Here is a 13,911-nt window from a genome sequence, read left to right on the forward strand (position 1 = left end):
CTGCCGATACATACGGTGGGGTTAAGCGTTCATCTCGGTTTTTCCTTTTTCATGTAACACTAGATCGTTGAATTATCTATGTTTCTGTACGTACGTCTCGTTTGTTAATTCTGACTACTACATAATATGCTGTCATATTTTATAGACCGTGTAGATTACTGTTAGCTGTGGAGTCATCAGTGATACTTCAGCAGACATTTCTGTCACCTTTAGTTCTGTGTGAGAATTTCTCAGGTCTACACCCCCAAACGATCGTTAGGCCACTGAACGCAGGGATATTTAATTTCACGCAATTTCAGCTCTCCACGATGGCTGCTGTGAGGTTGAGCTCCTGTTGGTGTTTTGATTCCTTACTTAGAAAAAAGGAGCCAGGCTTTGGCTCCCTAAGAACGTTTCTGCAAACTCGTTTCGAGTCGTATTATTAAAAGTCTTTGTTTATTCTTCACTCTCCTTTGTATTATATTCTTTCAAGAATGTTAGTTATAGGGAACATAGTTTCTTAAAGGGATGTCTGTCTTTATAATGCCTACATGATCGTGACAATGTCATAAAAATCCTCTAAATACTAAGATTTGTGTTTTTCACTTCGTAGGGCGCCAATGCCTCGGCATTAGAGAAAGAGATTGGTCCAGAGCAGTTCCCGGTGAATGAGCACTATTTTGGACTAGTGAATGTAAGTATCCACTGGCGCTGAGCCTTCGCAGTTATGGTGGAAACTGTTTTAAAAATGATGAATGCATTTCATAGTTTAGTAAAGAAAACTTGTCCATTTGCATGAGTAGACTTAATGCCAGGAAACTCAGTTTAGAATTTTAAAAGTATCCTTAATGGAAGAGAACAAAGCTGCTTGACGTCTTAAGAGTCTAAGAGACAGAACGGTTTCTAGATTGTCAGCCTGACTTTTCCTGTTTTGTGTCAGAATTTTCTCATAACCAAAATTACATATGGCTTAGAACAAATGATCTTTTGGTTCTTTGAGAATTATTTAAATGTCTGTGTATGAGCGGTCCACTTGTACAGATGCATAGTTTTATAAACACCTCCGTGTGTCTGTAGGGTTTTCGTTCCACTAGTATAGATAGAAGAGTACAAAATGCAGGGAAAACATACATGCCCGTCCTTGTGGAGGTACTTCTAGTAATTATACTTTATTAAAACTTTGGGACAACCTTCTATAGAATCTTTTCCGAATTGTCAGAAAACACCACAAGTCTGTGTTATATACTTATCATGGTAGTTCATGCTATTATACTATACTGTTAGGTGGATCCATGGTGAGTGTTTAAAAACACACACACACACACACACACACATATATGATAGTACAGGTAACAAAGTTAAACGAACAAATTGGGTGTGCCACTAAATACTAGTCTGCGATTATGACGTATGGGACAGATTTCTTCCGTGATTGGAGGAATGCGGTTAAAGCGACATGTACGTTTCCCCGTGCTTTGAGAATCACCTCTGTCAGTGTAAAGCTTCTAACAGGGAATCAGAAGTCCCCATCCTGCCCCTCCCCAGGGGAGGCTACTTATATTACTCCTCCCGCAATGTTTTCTGGAATTTACCCTTAGATTCTTAATAAAAAGCTCATACTTACGGCCGTTTTAAAAATCCTGCCGTTAAAAAAACGCCGTCGACTTCCTTTATGGTCGACAACAAATATCTTTCTGTCCCTGCCGTCCTCCCTGCCCAGCCTCACTCCCTCCCGTGCTCCCAGCGTGGAATTCACCGCCACTTTATTTTCCCGTGTCCTTAATTTCCGTCGATCCTCCCCGCAGTCTTTATCAGAACGAGAAAAACCACGAACCTCTCAGGATGCGTTTCCACCACGTCCTGCCGGTCACGCAGACTCCGCTCCCGGTGGCGTCCCCCGGAGCCCCCCGCCCTCTGCTCTCGGCCCTTTCGGTCCCCTGGGCCGTCCTTTCTCGTCTCGCCTTTTCCAGGTCCTGCCTTCGTTCCTGGCTCCCCCGGCTGCGTGGAACACATTCTGTAGTAGCCTCTTTAGGAAGTTTGCACAGGAGATAGACTTTGGGATCTCGTGTATTTAAGGTGTCCTGGTGATTGTCGTAGCTACATGTACATCCCAGCGTACGGCCTTCCTTCGGAACGTGTAAGGCATCACCCCGTTGCTCCCTGGCTTCTGTGGATGCTGTCGCGAGGCCTGATGCCATTCTGATTCTTGATCACTTCCCTATGTGGCTTTTCTTCTCCCTTTCAAATATAGTGGGGGGGGAGGGCGCTTCTAGAATGTTCTCTGTCACCAGTGTTCCAACATTTCATGTGTCTTGGTCTCATACCTCCTGTTATTGCATTAGGCATTTATGCACCTGTCGAGACTGATGATTCATTTTCCTAAGTTCTAGAACATCTCTGATGCTATATTTGGATAATTTCTTTCCTATCAATGTAATTTCTCTGTGCGTTTTTGACATACTGTTAGTTGCATATTTAAACACTTAGACTGATTCTCTATTTTTTTCTTCCATTTTTGATCCTCTGTCTTTATAATTCTACATTGTAGACTATTTCTTTGACATTTTTGTCCAGCTTGTTGCAATTTTTTTTTAAAAAAATGTTACTTTCATTTTTTGATCTTGTTTCATGGCAGCGATGTCTTGTTTTTCTCAGGATAGTATTTATAGTTTTTGTTGTTGCTGAGTTTTTCTTACGCTACCAGATCGTTTCTGAGACCTGAGTTCCTCCCCTCTCCCATTTTAAACTGTTTTTCCTGTTAGAAGCTTTCCTCAAATCCCATTTATAATAAAAGTGGAATTCTAAAAAGCTCATCAGGGCTTCGTGTATTGTGGGTGGAGCTTGTCTACCAAGGATGACACCCTGGCAAGCAGGCGTTAAAAAAATAGCTCCCCGTCCACACCTCCCATCCCTTCCCCAAAAGCTCCAGTGTCTGGAGACTTTCCTCTGGGGCTGTTCGTTTTCCAGGAAGGATGACTCCTCTCTGTCTAGGAGAGTCTTAATTCCGGCCTTTGTTTAACCCTCTGTCTCCCGTTCAGTGCCTCACTGATGTCCTCCTAGGTTTTCAGATCCTGCCTCCCGGTCGAGGCGGTCAGGGCCGGTCAAGGCGAGGAGCCTAAACCTGCAGTCAAATAGAAGGCTGAGTGCCCGGCCGTCAGAATGGTCCTTGTGAGGGCTCATAACCAGACCTGCGGACCTGTGTTTTTAGATGTGTACCTCCCTCAGAAAAATATTCCTGAGCCTTCAGGGTTGAATCCGTTTGTTTTTTTGTTTGTTTGTTTGTCCCTTACAGGCCCTTGGACTCTACTTCTTCTCCATCCGCCCTCCGTTTTCTGTCAGTTCACTGACGTCTCTACTCTGTGGTTGTCTTCTTGGGCCTTTCGAGTTTTTCTCCAATCTGTTCTTGTCATTTTATTAGGGTTTCATAGAGAGTCAAGTTAAATGGATATGTTTAATTTCTCTTGTTTAATGAGAAGTCTGGCCTCTACTTCCCAAAATGTTCGTGCTTGCATACGGAGTTGTCTAGTGATCAGAAGCCTCACTTAAATTCTAGGGATGGCAAAACCCCAGTTTCTTCAGTCTCGATACCCTTCCTGTGGCCGTCACCTCGTTTGGTTCAGATGCCAACACTAACCTGTGTCGTGAATTGTAGTAAAGTTGTCACATTGACATTGTCCCAGAAGAACCCCCTTTTTTTTTTTTTAGAACATTAGTATTTTATACATCGAAACTTGTTTTACCTTTAGCCTTCACTGTTGTAAATATTTCGATCTTTCCACGTTGTGTCTAACTGTAACTCTTTTGCTGATAGCCTCAGGACCAGTAAAAAGACATCCTAGATGAAAAAAAAAAATCACATAAAATGAGTTCTAAAGTTCTGTAATATTTTTTCTGCTGTTACATTGTTTCTAATTTAATCTATCAGCATCAAAATCCCAGTGTCATTTGTATAAAATAGGGCTTCAGAGGTGTCATTTTTATTACTCCTCGTGGATCCATCTAGATTCAGAAGGTAGTCTGTACTTTTCCCTGAAGCTGAGTAACTGAGATTCAGTGCAATGAAGAGAAGCAGAAAGGAGAGAAGTTAGTCAGACCATCAGAGCAAGCTTTGTCTTCATCCCCTCTAGAAACTCATTCGATGAGTAGAAATTCAGTTTCTGACTTCTGTGCCCGGTTTGGATGATCAAGAATTGAGTTCTCCAAGGTAGTCAGGGCGCCAGCTGCGAAATGTCGACGGACACCTTGACTTACACTCCGAATCCACTCGGGAGGTCAGCAGAGGCAGCAGGGCTGGCGTGGTGACGCGCTTAGCCGTGGTTTGTGCTCCATGCTTCCAGCCTTTTCCGTGGGTCGTTTCTCAGCTCTTAAACGGTCATCACTTCCGTTTCCCTTGTTCCCTCTTCCCTTTTTTTATTTGTAGAGTTATCACGCTGTAGGAGCCCCTTAAAAATTAAGCTTGGGGTTTTGGGGGGGGGTGGCTGGCTTAGTTAATTCCGAGACCAGCGTTTTTCCCTCCCCTGTTATTGTCTGCCAGGGAGTCAGTGCTGTGAATGTAGCTTCTGTGAGAGGAACTTGGGCTGAATCTCCTCTGATAATTGGATTTCATTAAAATGAGGCACACATATATTTTCTTTCCGTCAGTCTGTCCTGAGCTACGTGGGTATTTCCAGATTCATTTTCATTCTTTCTAGAAAAAGCATATACTGAAAAGAGTTACTATTAGCTGTGCCCGATTGGAGCCCTTTTTCCAGCCTCTCGTTAGCACTTGCCTTCGGGAAATAATAGCCTGTGTATTGGGGCAGTTAGAAAAGTAGTTTTTTTTGTTTGTTTGTTTGTTTTTTTAAACAGAGAAAAGAAAAATAGCCACAGTTTCATTAACCTAGCAGAACATTTTACAGCCTGGTTACTTTGAACATAGTCCATGTCAGCCTATTTTCCATTATTTTCAGTTGCAGATAGTTTTACTTTGGAGGAGCGTTTTTGCAGATGGCAGCTTTTACGGCAGTGACAGTTCTGACGTCCGTCACTGGAATTCGCATGATACGGAGAGTGGCGACTCCCTATCGCTCTGTCTCCCGTGGGTGCATCGCCGGTACCGGCAGTCAGGAGACGCGCCGGTGGGATGGGCCAGCGGGTCAGAACCAGCCCGAGGAGGAGGGCAGAGGCGCCCCCGGGAGCTTTCTCTTGCTGTGAAATATCCCACTTAGATGCCAGCCGTTTACAGACCCAAATTCTTCGAAAACACACCGTTCCGCTCTGATCGGCCAGCTCGGCCTTTCCCCTTTATATCTTGTAGCCGATGAGCGCTTCTTGCAGTACAGTCGCTAGGGATTTAAAGTAGAGCGATTTATAGTAGACAGCGATTTAAACTAGTGGTGTCCGTTTCCTACTTTTTGAGCAGTTGACACATGTTCAGTAGCCCGTTCGTGTTGTTTTGTCGTATGGTTCTGTATAATCTTCTAATAGGCCCTAATACGCAGGGAGGTTGGGCTCCAGGAATCGGTTTGTGAGGCTGTGCCATGGCGTGTGCTTTTCCGCAGCATCTTTGTTATAAAATCATGATTGTGTCCCCAGACCACCTTATAAAAGGCTCATTCCCTGAGTTGCTGGCGGTCACTAGTTGGAATTCTGGACGAAGGGATCCGAAGCCATGCCGGAGGAGAGAGAGAGAAACGAAACCCACGCTCCTCTCGTGGGTGACAAAGTTGATTTGGCAAATGTCTCTTTAGTTTTCTTTCCCGATGGCCGTAGGCTACTTGAGGTTTACATTATCAGCGATCCCCGTGGAGCTTCCACTGTATCAAACATGACAGTGAACTCTGGCCCAGGTCCTCTGGCTAGATTAGATCGCGTGCCCAACCTATGAAAGGGCTCGTGATTGACAGCCACACAGCATTTGATAGACAAGCCAGTTTCCAGAAGGGAGCGTGGGGCAGCGGAGGAATGTGTGGGAGGTAGGTGACGGCTGGCCACCGCGTGTGGAGGGACACTTTTGGATTGGGTCCACTCGGCTGTCGTGAGGGTGACGAGTCGGGTGGTGTGAGGTGCAGTGTTACAGACAGAGCCACCTAAACAGAAACCGTGTCGAGGGAAGAAGGCCTCTCCAGAGGGCGGGGGTCCACGGGGCAGGCACCATCACCAGCTCCAGCACGGGGGACAGTGGAGCATTAAACATTTTACAACATGTTTTTAAAGGTAATACTGTTGACGTAGGTGGTTTAAATCAGTGGTCTCCAAATGTAATATGTAAGAGGATCCATCGGAGTGCAGGGAGAAAACACTAGAATTTATTTCTAATGTTTATTTTTATCAAAAAGTGAAAGGTAGTCTCCGGCCATGCCACCCTGAACGAGCCCGATCCCGTCTGATCTTGGAAGCTAAGCCGGGTCGGGCCTTGGATGGGGAGACCACCTAGGAAGAGCAGGTGCTGTAGGCGTGAAAAATAAGAGACTGTAAGCTGACAAGAGTTCTTACAGTCTGTGAGGTCAACCAAGGGTGGCCTTGCCTAGACAAATAAATAAAATAAAAATAAAAAATATAAATAAATAAATTAAAACAATGAAAGGTAGGTTAAGCTTTACTAATTCTTAATAAATGGGTGATACTGGCAGCCATACTCTGTCCCTGTGTGAAATGGTTCTGTGTTAGTTACTTCACGTCCCACAGTGCCAAAGAGATGGCAGTCGCTCTCATTCATTTATGCAGTTGCAAACTATTGTAATTTAAATTTAGATTCCGAGATCCTATGATCTACTTTCAGTTCATTGAATTCCTCACAATGGACAAATGGCTTAAAAAGCCATTTGTTCCGCACATAGCCGGAGTGACGAGGTGCTGGGCACTACTCTGAGCGTGTCGGGCAGGTACGCTTGTGGTTCGTTACAGGGTTCCCGGAGATGCCGTAACCCCATTTCACAGATGAGGGGACTGAGTAGCCGAGCGCTTAGTGGATTCCCAGGGCCAGGGCTGGGGGACGGGCAGGGCCAGACGACCCAGAAGGTGTGGCTTGTGCCGCCATCGAGGCAGTGGTGGGGGATGGGGTGGGGGGAGGCACCGAGAATTTAATATCACAATTTAGAAAGGGAAGGCCATCGAGGACACTCTCTTCCACCTGGACCTGCGCACGTATCTCTGTGAAGATACCACTGCTCATAAAAAAGGTTTTAGGGTAAACAAAAAATTAGTATAAGTAAGAAAATTGTAAATGTTCACTTTATCTTAGTCATTTGTTATGTTTTTGATGCACATGATATACATATATAGTTCTTAAATAAGCACGTATTAGGAATATGTACATAAGTGACCTTATCGATGGGGACGTGGTGAGTGTTTGTGGAGGGGCATTACTTTACTACAGAGAGAAAAGGCCGTTCGAGAAAGCAGGGCTAGGTCCTTGGGTTCAGTAGCAGTTGAAATATCAGTGAGCAGGCCTTGGGGAGGGAGGCACCTTTTCAAATTCGTTTTCCCCCATTTTAAACCTGGTCAGACCTTTCACCTTCAGAGCCAGCCCAAAAAAACGCAGGGTAGGTTTCAGCCCTAAAGAATGTCTTTTTTTTGTAATTGAGCATTCAGAAACGGGTATGGAGGAAATCCTTTAAGCCTTTTATTTATTTATTTTTTTTGCATGAAAGCTGTATACTTGAAAGATATAATTTTAGGTTTTAGGAACTCGAATGAAAGTTACTATTAAAAATCAAGGAAATTGAAGAGAGAGTGTCAGAGTTTTGAATCAGATCGAAAGTTGGCTTATTCTGGAGAAATAGTAGTAGTGTCCACCTTTAATGTTTGTTTAGTGGGATTGATGAACATAGGTAAAAAGAAGACCATACTGGACGACTTCAAGGAATTGCTTATAATGTTTCCTGTTGCTTTATATTCAGAAGATGAGCAAGGGGCTGACTTCCCACATTTTATACAAAATATCCACTCCCTCTAGTCCCTCGGCCTATCCCGTTTGCTTCTTGTATTTTTTTATAAGTAGATCAAACTTCATTATCATACGTTTTTCTGGTATACTGTGAGATGCTGTCTTTTGTTTTTATCTGCCTACTCTGTGGAAGTTGCCAGAGTCCCTGTTGCTTATCCTTTAATAAAAACGTCCAGATCATGGAGATTGAGTCTTCTCTTCAGTGGACAGAGCCGTAGTTTATTGGTCATTAGAGTCATTACACTGTGATACAAAACTAACATTTTCAGACTAATACCGAATATCATTAGAGTCGTTACACTGTGATACAAAACTAACATTTTCAGACTAATACCCGATGGCTGGTAAGTTGGTCTCAGTAATATTGTAGTTCTACTGCGGGTGTCCTTAGCTCCTGGATAAACTTTATTGAAGTATATCCATAGTTATATTTATGATCAATAATATTGCATCATTATCATATACTAGCATTTCTCCAGAAAGCCTTTAAAGCATCTTTGTGAAATCAGTTCTTGGCTCTGATTAGCAACGTGAATGGAGAAGCCATATATCCTCACTGGGACTCATGACCTGTTACTTTTTATGTGGTATTGTTTAATTTGTTCCTTTGTTCCCTGAATCTCTCGTAAGCTGTTAATTAGATCTAGACACTTGATAGAAGTCGAGTGGTTCGATTTGTTTTTTTTAAAGACAAGAGTGCATCATAGGAGGCGCTATATATTTCTTGGTGCATCACATGACGAGACATAAAAGTTTGGTCGTTCATTTTTAATGATGCATTGGAGGTCAGGTCTGAGCCCTCCACTTCCCATCAGCCTTTAACCTAATGCTTTTAGTATCCATTGATAATTTTTGCCCGATCCATTATTTATAACTGTTTCTTCTGAATTTATTTGCTGGAATTCTATAAACAGCAGTTTCCTTCTTCAGCTTTTTAGTGCCCCCTGAAATAAGGTGCTTACAAGCAAGGCAAGATAAAACTTGCTTTCTTTTTATATGTTAGTTTACAACCTCCATTGGAGACTGACGGAGGTTTCTTTAATGTTATTTATAATTGTTGTTTTTTTTTTTTTTTTGTAGTCCATGTGCTTTTTATTCGTTGTAGTGATTCTTTTTGATAGAAGCTGGCTTTCGTATCCCTACTAAAAGATGCTCTAGGCCAGTCCTGTACATTGTACGTTTCCTGTCCAGACCTGGCGTCGCCCTGTCTGCAAGGTGTCCTAGTTCCCGTTTGTGGTAAAAGGTTTTAGGGGCCACGATCTGGGTGCAGGGGAGCTTTCTGCTGCTGGGCATTTTCAGTGGACAGAACTTGAAAACACACACGCAACACTTTAAGACTTACAGAAAGGCATGAGTTTATACTGGTTTCTAATTCCAATTTAAGTTTATAGGGCTTTTACTCTTTGATATTTGTATTATTGTCTTTTTTACTTTACATTAAAAAATTGGGTTCCTAAGGATATTAACATAATTCCTTGCCTTGTCCTCGGTATATCTTTAGTACAGTAGTTTCAAAATAACAATATCAGTGAATTAATTCTGACAGTGTGACTACCGAATGCTGTTAGATTTCTGTGTTCGTTTATTCCTAGACTGTGTTTTGGTAGGCATGTATAGTCAGAGTTCTGTGTTTTAAAGCCACTTGAAGTAAGTATTTTGTTTCTAGTGCTACCACCAACTTGATTTACACTCAGGGTTCATTAATTTCTGTTCATTTTCAGTTTTAAGAATTGCCTTTTCTCTTTTTTCGGATTTAGTTTTTTAAAAATGGGTGCAAAGTAAATTTTATGACAACATACGTTCACAAGAATCTTATTTTCTCTCCACGCTTTTCCAGCTTTCTCTATAAATAACTGTTTCGATTAGCGTTTAATTCATCCTGTTGTCCATGCTTAAACACTCCTCTTTGCTCAGCCTTTTTGAGTAAATGGAGACGCGATCTCTCCGCACAGCACATGTGACAGTTGTCCTCATCCCCTTCTCACAGTATCGGCGATCCCCAAACCCTCACTCGTCGACGTTTGGGTGTTCTGTCAGCCAGCTTGGGGAGCCAGTGTCTCTTTGTGGGTAGGGAAAATGAAGGCGATAAGTATTTATCAAACTGGGTCCTTTTCTCCGTAAGGTGGAATTATTTTCTCTGTTCTTAAAGAGGAGGAAATTGAAGTTCAGTAGGTGTAGTGACATCCTCCAGATCACAGGCCAATAAGAGATGGAGCCACAGCTCAGGATACGGCCCTGGAACCCTGGAACGGAAGTTCGTGTCTTGATGATCCATCAAGAGCAAGCGACCTGGCCCGCCCGTGGCTGCGGGGCCTTCACGTCGATGCGTTTTAACCTGACATTTCAGAGGATCTTGTTTTTCCTTGTTTTTTTTTGTTTTTTGTTTTTTGTTCGTTTGTTTATTTTTGGGTAGCACTTAAGAACCTGATAGAAAACCTCACTTCCGTGTTTTTTCTTAAGAGTTTTCGAGTTATATTTTTAAATGTACAATATATAAAACGATCAGTATGTACCCAGTGCTATAGATAACAATGGGAATTTAAAAAGAAAAAAATGATCTAGAATTCGAAACCTTAAACTCATCTCGCTATTCCAACTATACAGTTCTTTACATCAGTTTTCAGAAAGACCAGATTTATTGCATATATTTTTCTTCAGTTTTAACCAGCATCCATTTAATGTTAAAATGGCTAATTTACAGTCAGAATAATTATTTCTACTCAGATACCTTTTAGTTTATGAGGCTCGTAAATTTCCTATCTTCTCATTCTCTCCTCTCAGCTATACACGTGGAAATTCTCTCTTTTGAAAATGTGTTGCCCTAAATTTAACCAAAAACATTTTTTTTTCTATTCTAGTTTGGGAATACCTGCTACTGCAATTCAGTTCTTCAAGCACTTTATTTTTGTCGTCCGTTTCGGGAAAAAGTTCTAGCGTACAAGAGTCAACCTAGGAAGAAGGAGAACCTTCTTACCTGCTTAGCAGATCTGTTCCATAGCATAGCCACTCAGAAGAAAAAAGTTGGAGTAATCCCTCCCAAGAAGTTCATAACGAGATTACGGAAAGAAAACGGTAATCCTTCTATTTCTTCATGCGTTTCTTACCCAACAGGAGGGTTAAACGGAGCATCTGTAGCGCAGCAAGCTCGCCCGAGCATCTTCCTTGTGCCCGCGGCTACGTCAGCCCTCGAAAAACCAGAGACGACAGGCCCGTGTTGAAGGAAGGGCTAGTTCAGTGAAGAGACAGCCAAACAGTAATTAATGTGAGCTACGCCTAAAGTTTGAAATGTGTTATACAAAGATCAAATTCATATGCCAGGAAACGAGAAATCATCATTTCTTTTTTGCCCGTTTAGCTTTTCTATCAAGAATGAAGCTTTTTTCACATTGTTCCTTTGTCGTTTTCATAATGCATTTATGTATTTAACTCATGTGAGCCTTACAGTAACCTCATGTAGAAAGCATGTTATTTTCTCATTTTAGCCATGAAAAAAAAAAAAAATAAGGTAAAAGCCTTGAGAAGAGTCGCACCCCAGGGACAGGAAAGAGCCAGAATAGTAAATCACATTTTCTGGTTTATGGTAGATAGTTTTAGCGCCTCTCAGCTCCCCTTTAGAAATAGTTACTGATTATACTTTACTTCCCTTTTCTTTCAAAATATTTACAGTTTTTACAGCAAGCCCATAAGGTAGACGTTATTAAATTTCCCATGAGACAACTGAGGCTCAGAGACGTTTAGGTAGCTTGTCAGGATCCCACATTTCTCCCCCGTGTTTAAGCCCAGTGTTCTCTGTATGTGGTTTGCTGCCTTAGTCGGATGGGGCTGAAATAGCATGTAGGATTCTGGGGTGTGTGTAAGGTGGGCCTTCCAGTTGTGGAAGCAAAATCGAGTGGTATTTTTAGTTTGATTCGTTACCTCTCAAAGAGCCGGATGCCCACAGAAGTGTGATTGGTTATTAAACACACCGCATGGGCACAGCCACCTTGACTCGGCGGGCACTGTTCATTTATCACGTGAAGTGAGGTAAGCCTGGGTCCCGTCTGGTTTTCTGAAACAGAAGAAGATGCCGAAGCGAGATTGCTGTGGGTCATTATTCTCACATCTGATACACAACGTTAAAGATTTTGTTCATCTTCTCCACGAAACGTGTAACCATAGAGCAGTCGATGAATCGTTCACGAAAATTCATCTCTTGTGTGTGTTTCCCTTATGAAAGCTAAACGTGTTTAGTTTCGTAGATTGCAGATCTGTGTGGCACCTTCTGTTTTTAAGGAAGCCGGCTATAACTTGGAATGTGGACCGAGGGATCAGTCTTTTTGTTTTTATTAGTCTAGGACTTTGAAATTTTTGTTCTGCTAGAAAATTCACGTACGAGATCATTGCACACGCTCTCCTTTCTCCGTTTTCTTATTTGTGTTTTAGAAATGTTCAGTATCAGAAATCCGAAACACACAGAACACACATTGTTTTCCTTTCATTTAGTAGCACATTAATCTCGATCTTATCGTTTACTATATTGCACATGCTCTTAGTTGGGGCTGTAACTAAGAGCACGTGCAGTATATTAAACGATTTATTTTCTGTCAAAGCTGGGATGAACAACTGTTTTGTTTTGTTTTTAACTGTTTAATACTTTCTCAGTTTCTTTTTTGTACTTAGGCAGAGTAAATCGATGCACAGTAGACTTCTTAAATACTTTATCGAATGAGACTGTTTCCGGAATGAATATTCCAGACCCATCTTCTCATAAGTTTTGTTTCATTTTTCTATAATTCAGAAATAATATTTAACAGAAAAATGTTTTCGTTGTTTCGATGTTGCTAGCATTTGTAAGTATGTTTTGAAATACAGTTTTGGCCTTTGAATTTTTCCCGGTAACGTAGAAAAGAGCATGCAGATCAAACAGGATTTAAGAGGTTATCCGTCGCATAACTTCCCTGCTGAGATTTTGTTTGCCAGTTTCTTTTAAATCTCTGGAAAACATGTTTTCAGTATTTCACTAACTTTCACTGTTAGACTGTTCTTAAATCAGTTTCCTCTCATGCTGTGTTAAAATCTTCCTATTTTATATTCTCAGTAGATTTCGGCTCCATGTTTTTAACTACTATCGCTTTATGTAATCATTTTGCTTTCCCTTGAAAATCATCTATTTTAATTTCAGCGGTGAATTTTTGTTTTTAAAGTTCTAGCTCGCACGGCCCGGTCCTAGGGTAAGTGCGCGGTGGGACAACGCTCCTGCCTCTGTGCGGGGCGCTCACGCTTGCTCCAGACACGTTGTCTCTGATGAAAGGAAACTAGCTGAAAGTTTGAATTGATTAATCGATATAGATTTAGTTCCTACTGCGTGCCAGGCACTGTGCAGAACTAGAGATGTAGAAATACGACAAAGCGTCCGCCTTCAGGGAGCTGACATTCTGGTGAGGAAGGCAGACAGTAAACAGTTACGTCTTACAACGTGTCATGGCCGTGATGCAGAATAAATCGGGGAGAGAGGACGGAGTGAGGATGTCGGTAAGTGACGTTAGATCAGAGTTTGGAAGTGAGAACCAAGCCCTTTGAAGATCTGAGGCAACATTGTTCCAAGCAGATGGGACCAACCGCAGTTGCCCTGAGTGCTTTAAGGACCGCAGGAAAATTCGTGTGTCCGGAGGGGAGCGAGGCGAAGATAACGTTAGCGAGCAGGGCAGGGCCTGCAGCCTCGGCTCGATTTTGAAAGCGACAGGAGTCAGTCCACTGGGAAGGTCGTGATGTGATGGCCGGGCGCTAGGTTCTGATCGGCATTAGGGGAGGGTCCCTCCGGCTGCCGCGCGGTGGGGCTGTCTGTCTGTCCGTGGGCCGGTGGGCAGCGGGAGGGAGTAGCAGCAGCTGGGAGGCCAGGCGGGGACTGTTGCAGTGACCCAGGTAAGAAATGAAGTCGCGCGGTTAAAGTGACTGACTTCCTCCAGGCTGTCTGTTATTGCGGAAGAGTGAAAACGTGGCGATCTAATTCCGCCAGCTGGGGTCGG

At 42.6% G+C, this 13,911-nt stretch overlaps 1 protein-coding gene across 1 annotated transcript in view; it reads left to right on the forward strand.

Annotated features, from left to right (window-relative positions):
- The first annotated feature begins 592 nt into the window (after positions 1–592).
- The window catches only part of USP12 (ubiquitin specific peptidase 12), a 41,310-nt gene continuing 27,991 nt past the window's right edge, over positions 593–13,911 (forward strand). The window contains exon 1 of the mRNA XM_025046949.1: positions 593–673. The gene's annotated coding sequence lies outside the window, so the exon portion shown is untranslated. The remainder of the gene's footprint in view (positions 674–13,911) is intronic.

Source organism: Pteropus alecto, unplaced genomic scaffold (assembly GCF_000325575.1).
Source record: "Pteropus alecto unplaced genomic scaffold, ASM32557v1 scaffold80, whole genome shotgun sequence".
Lineage (NCBI taxonomy): Eukaryota > Metazoa > Chordata > Mammalia > Chiroptera > Pteropodidae > Pteropus > Pteropus alecto.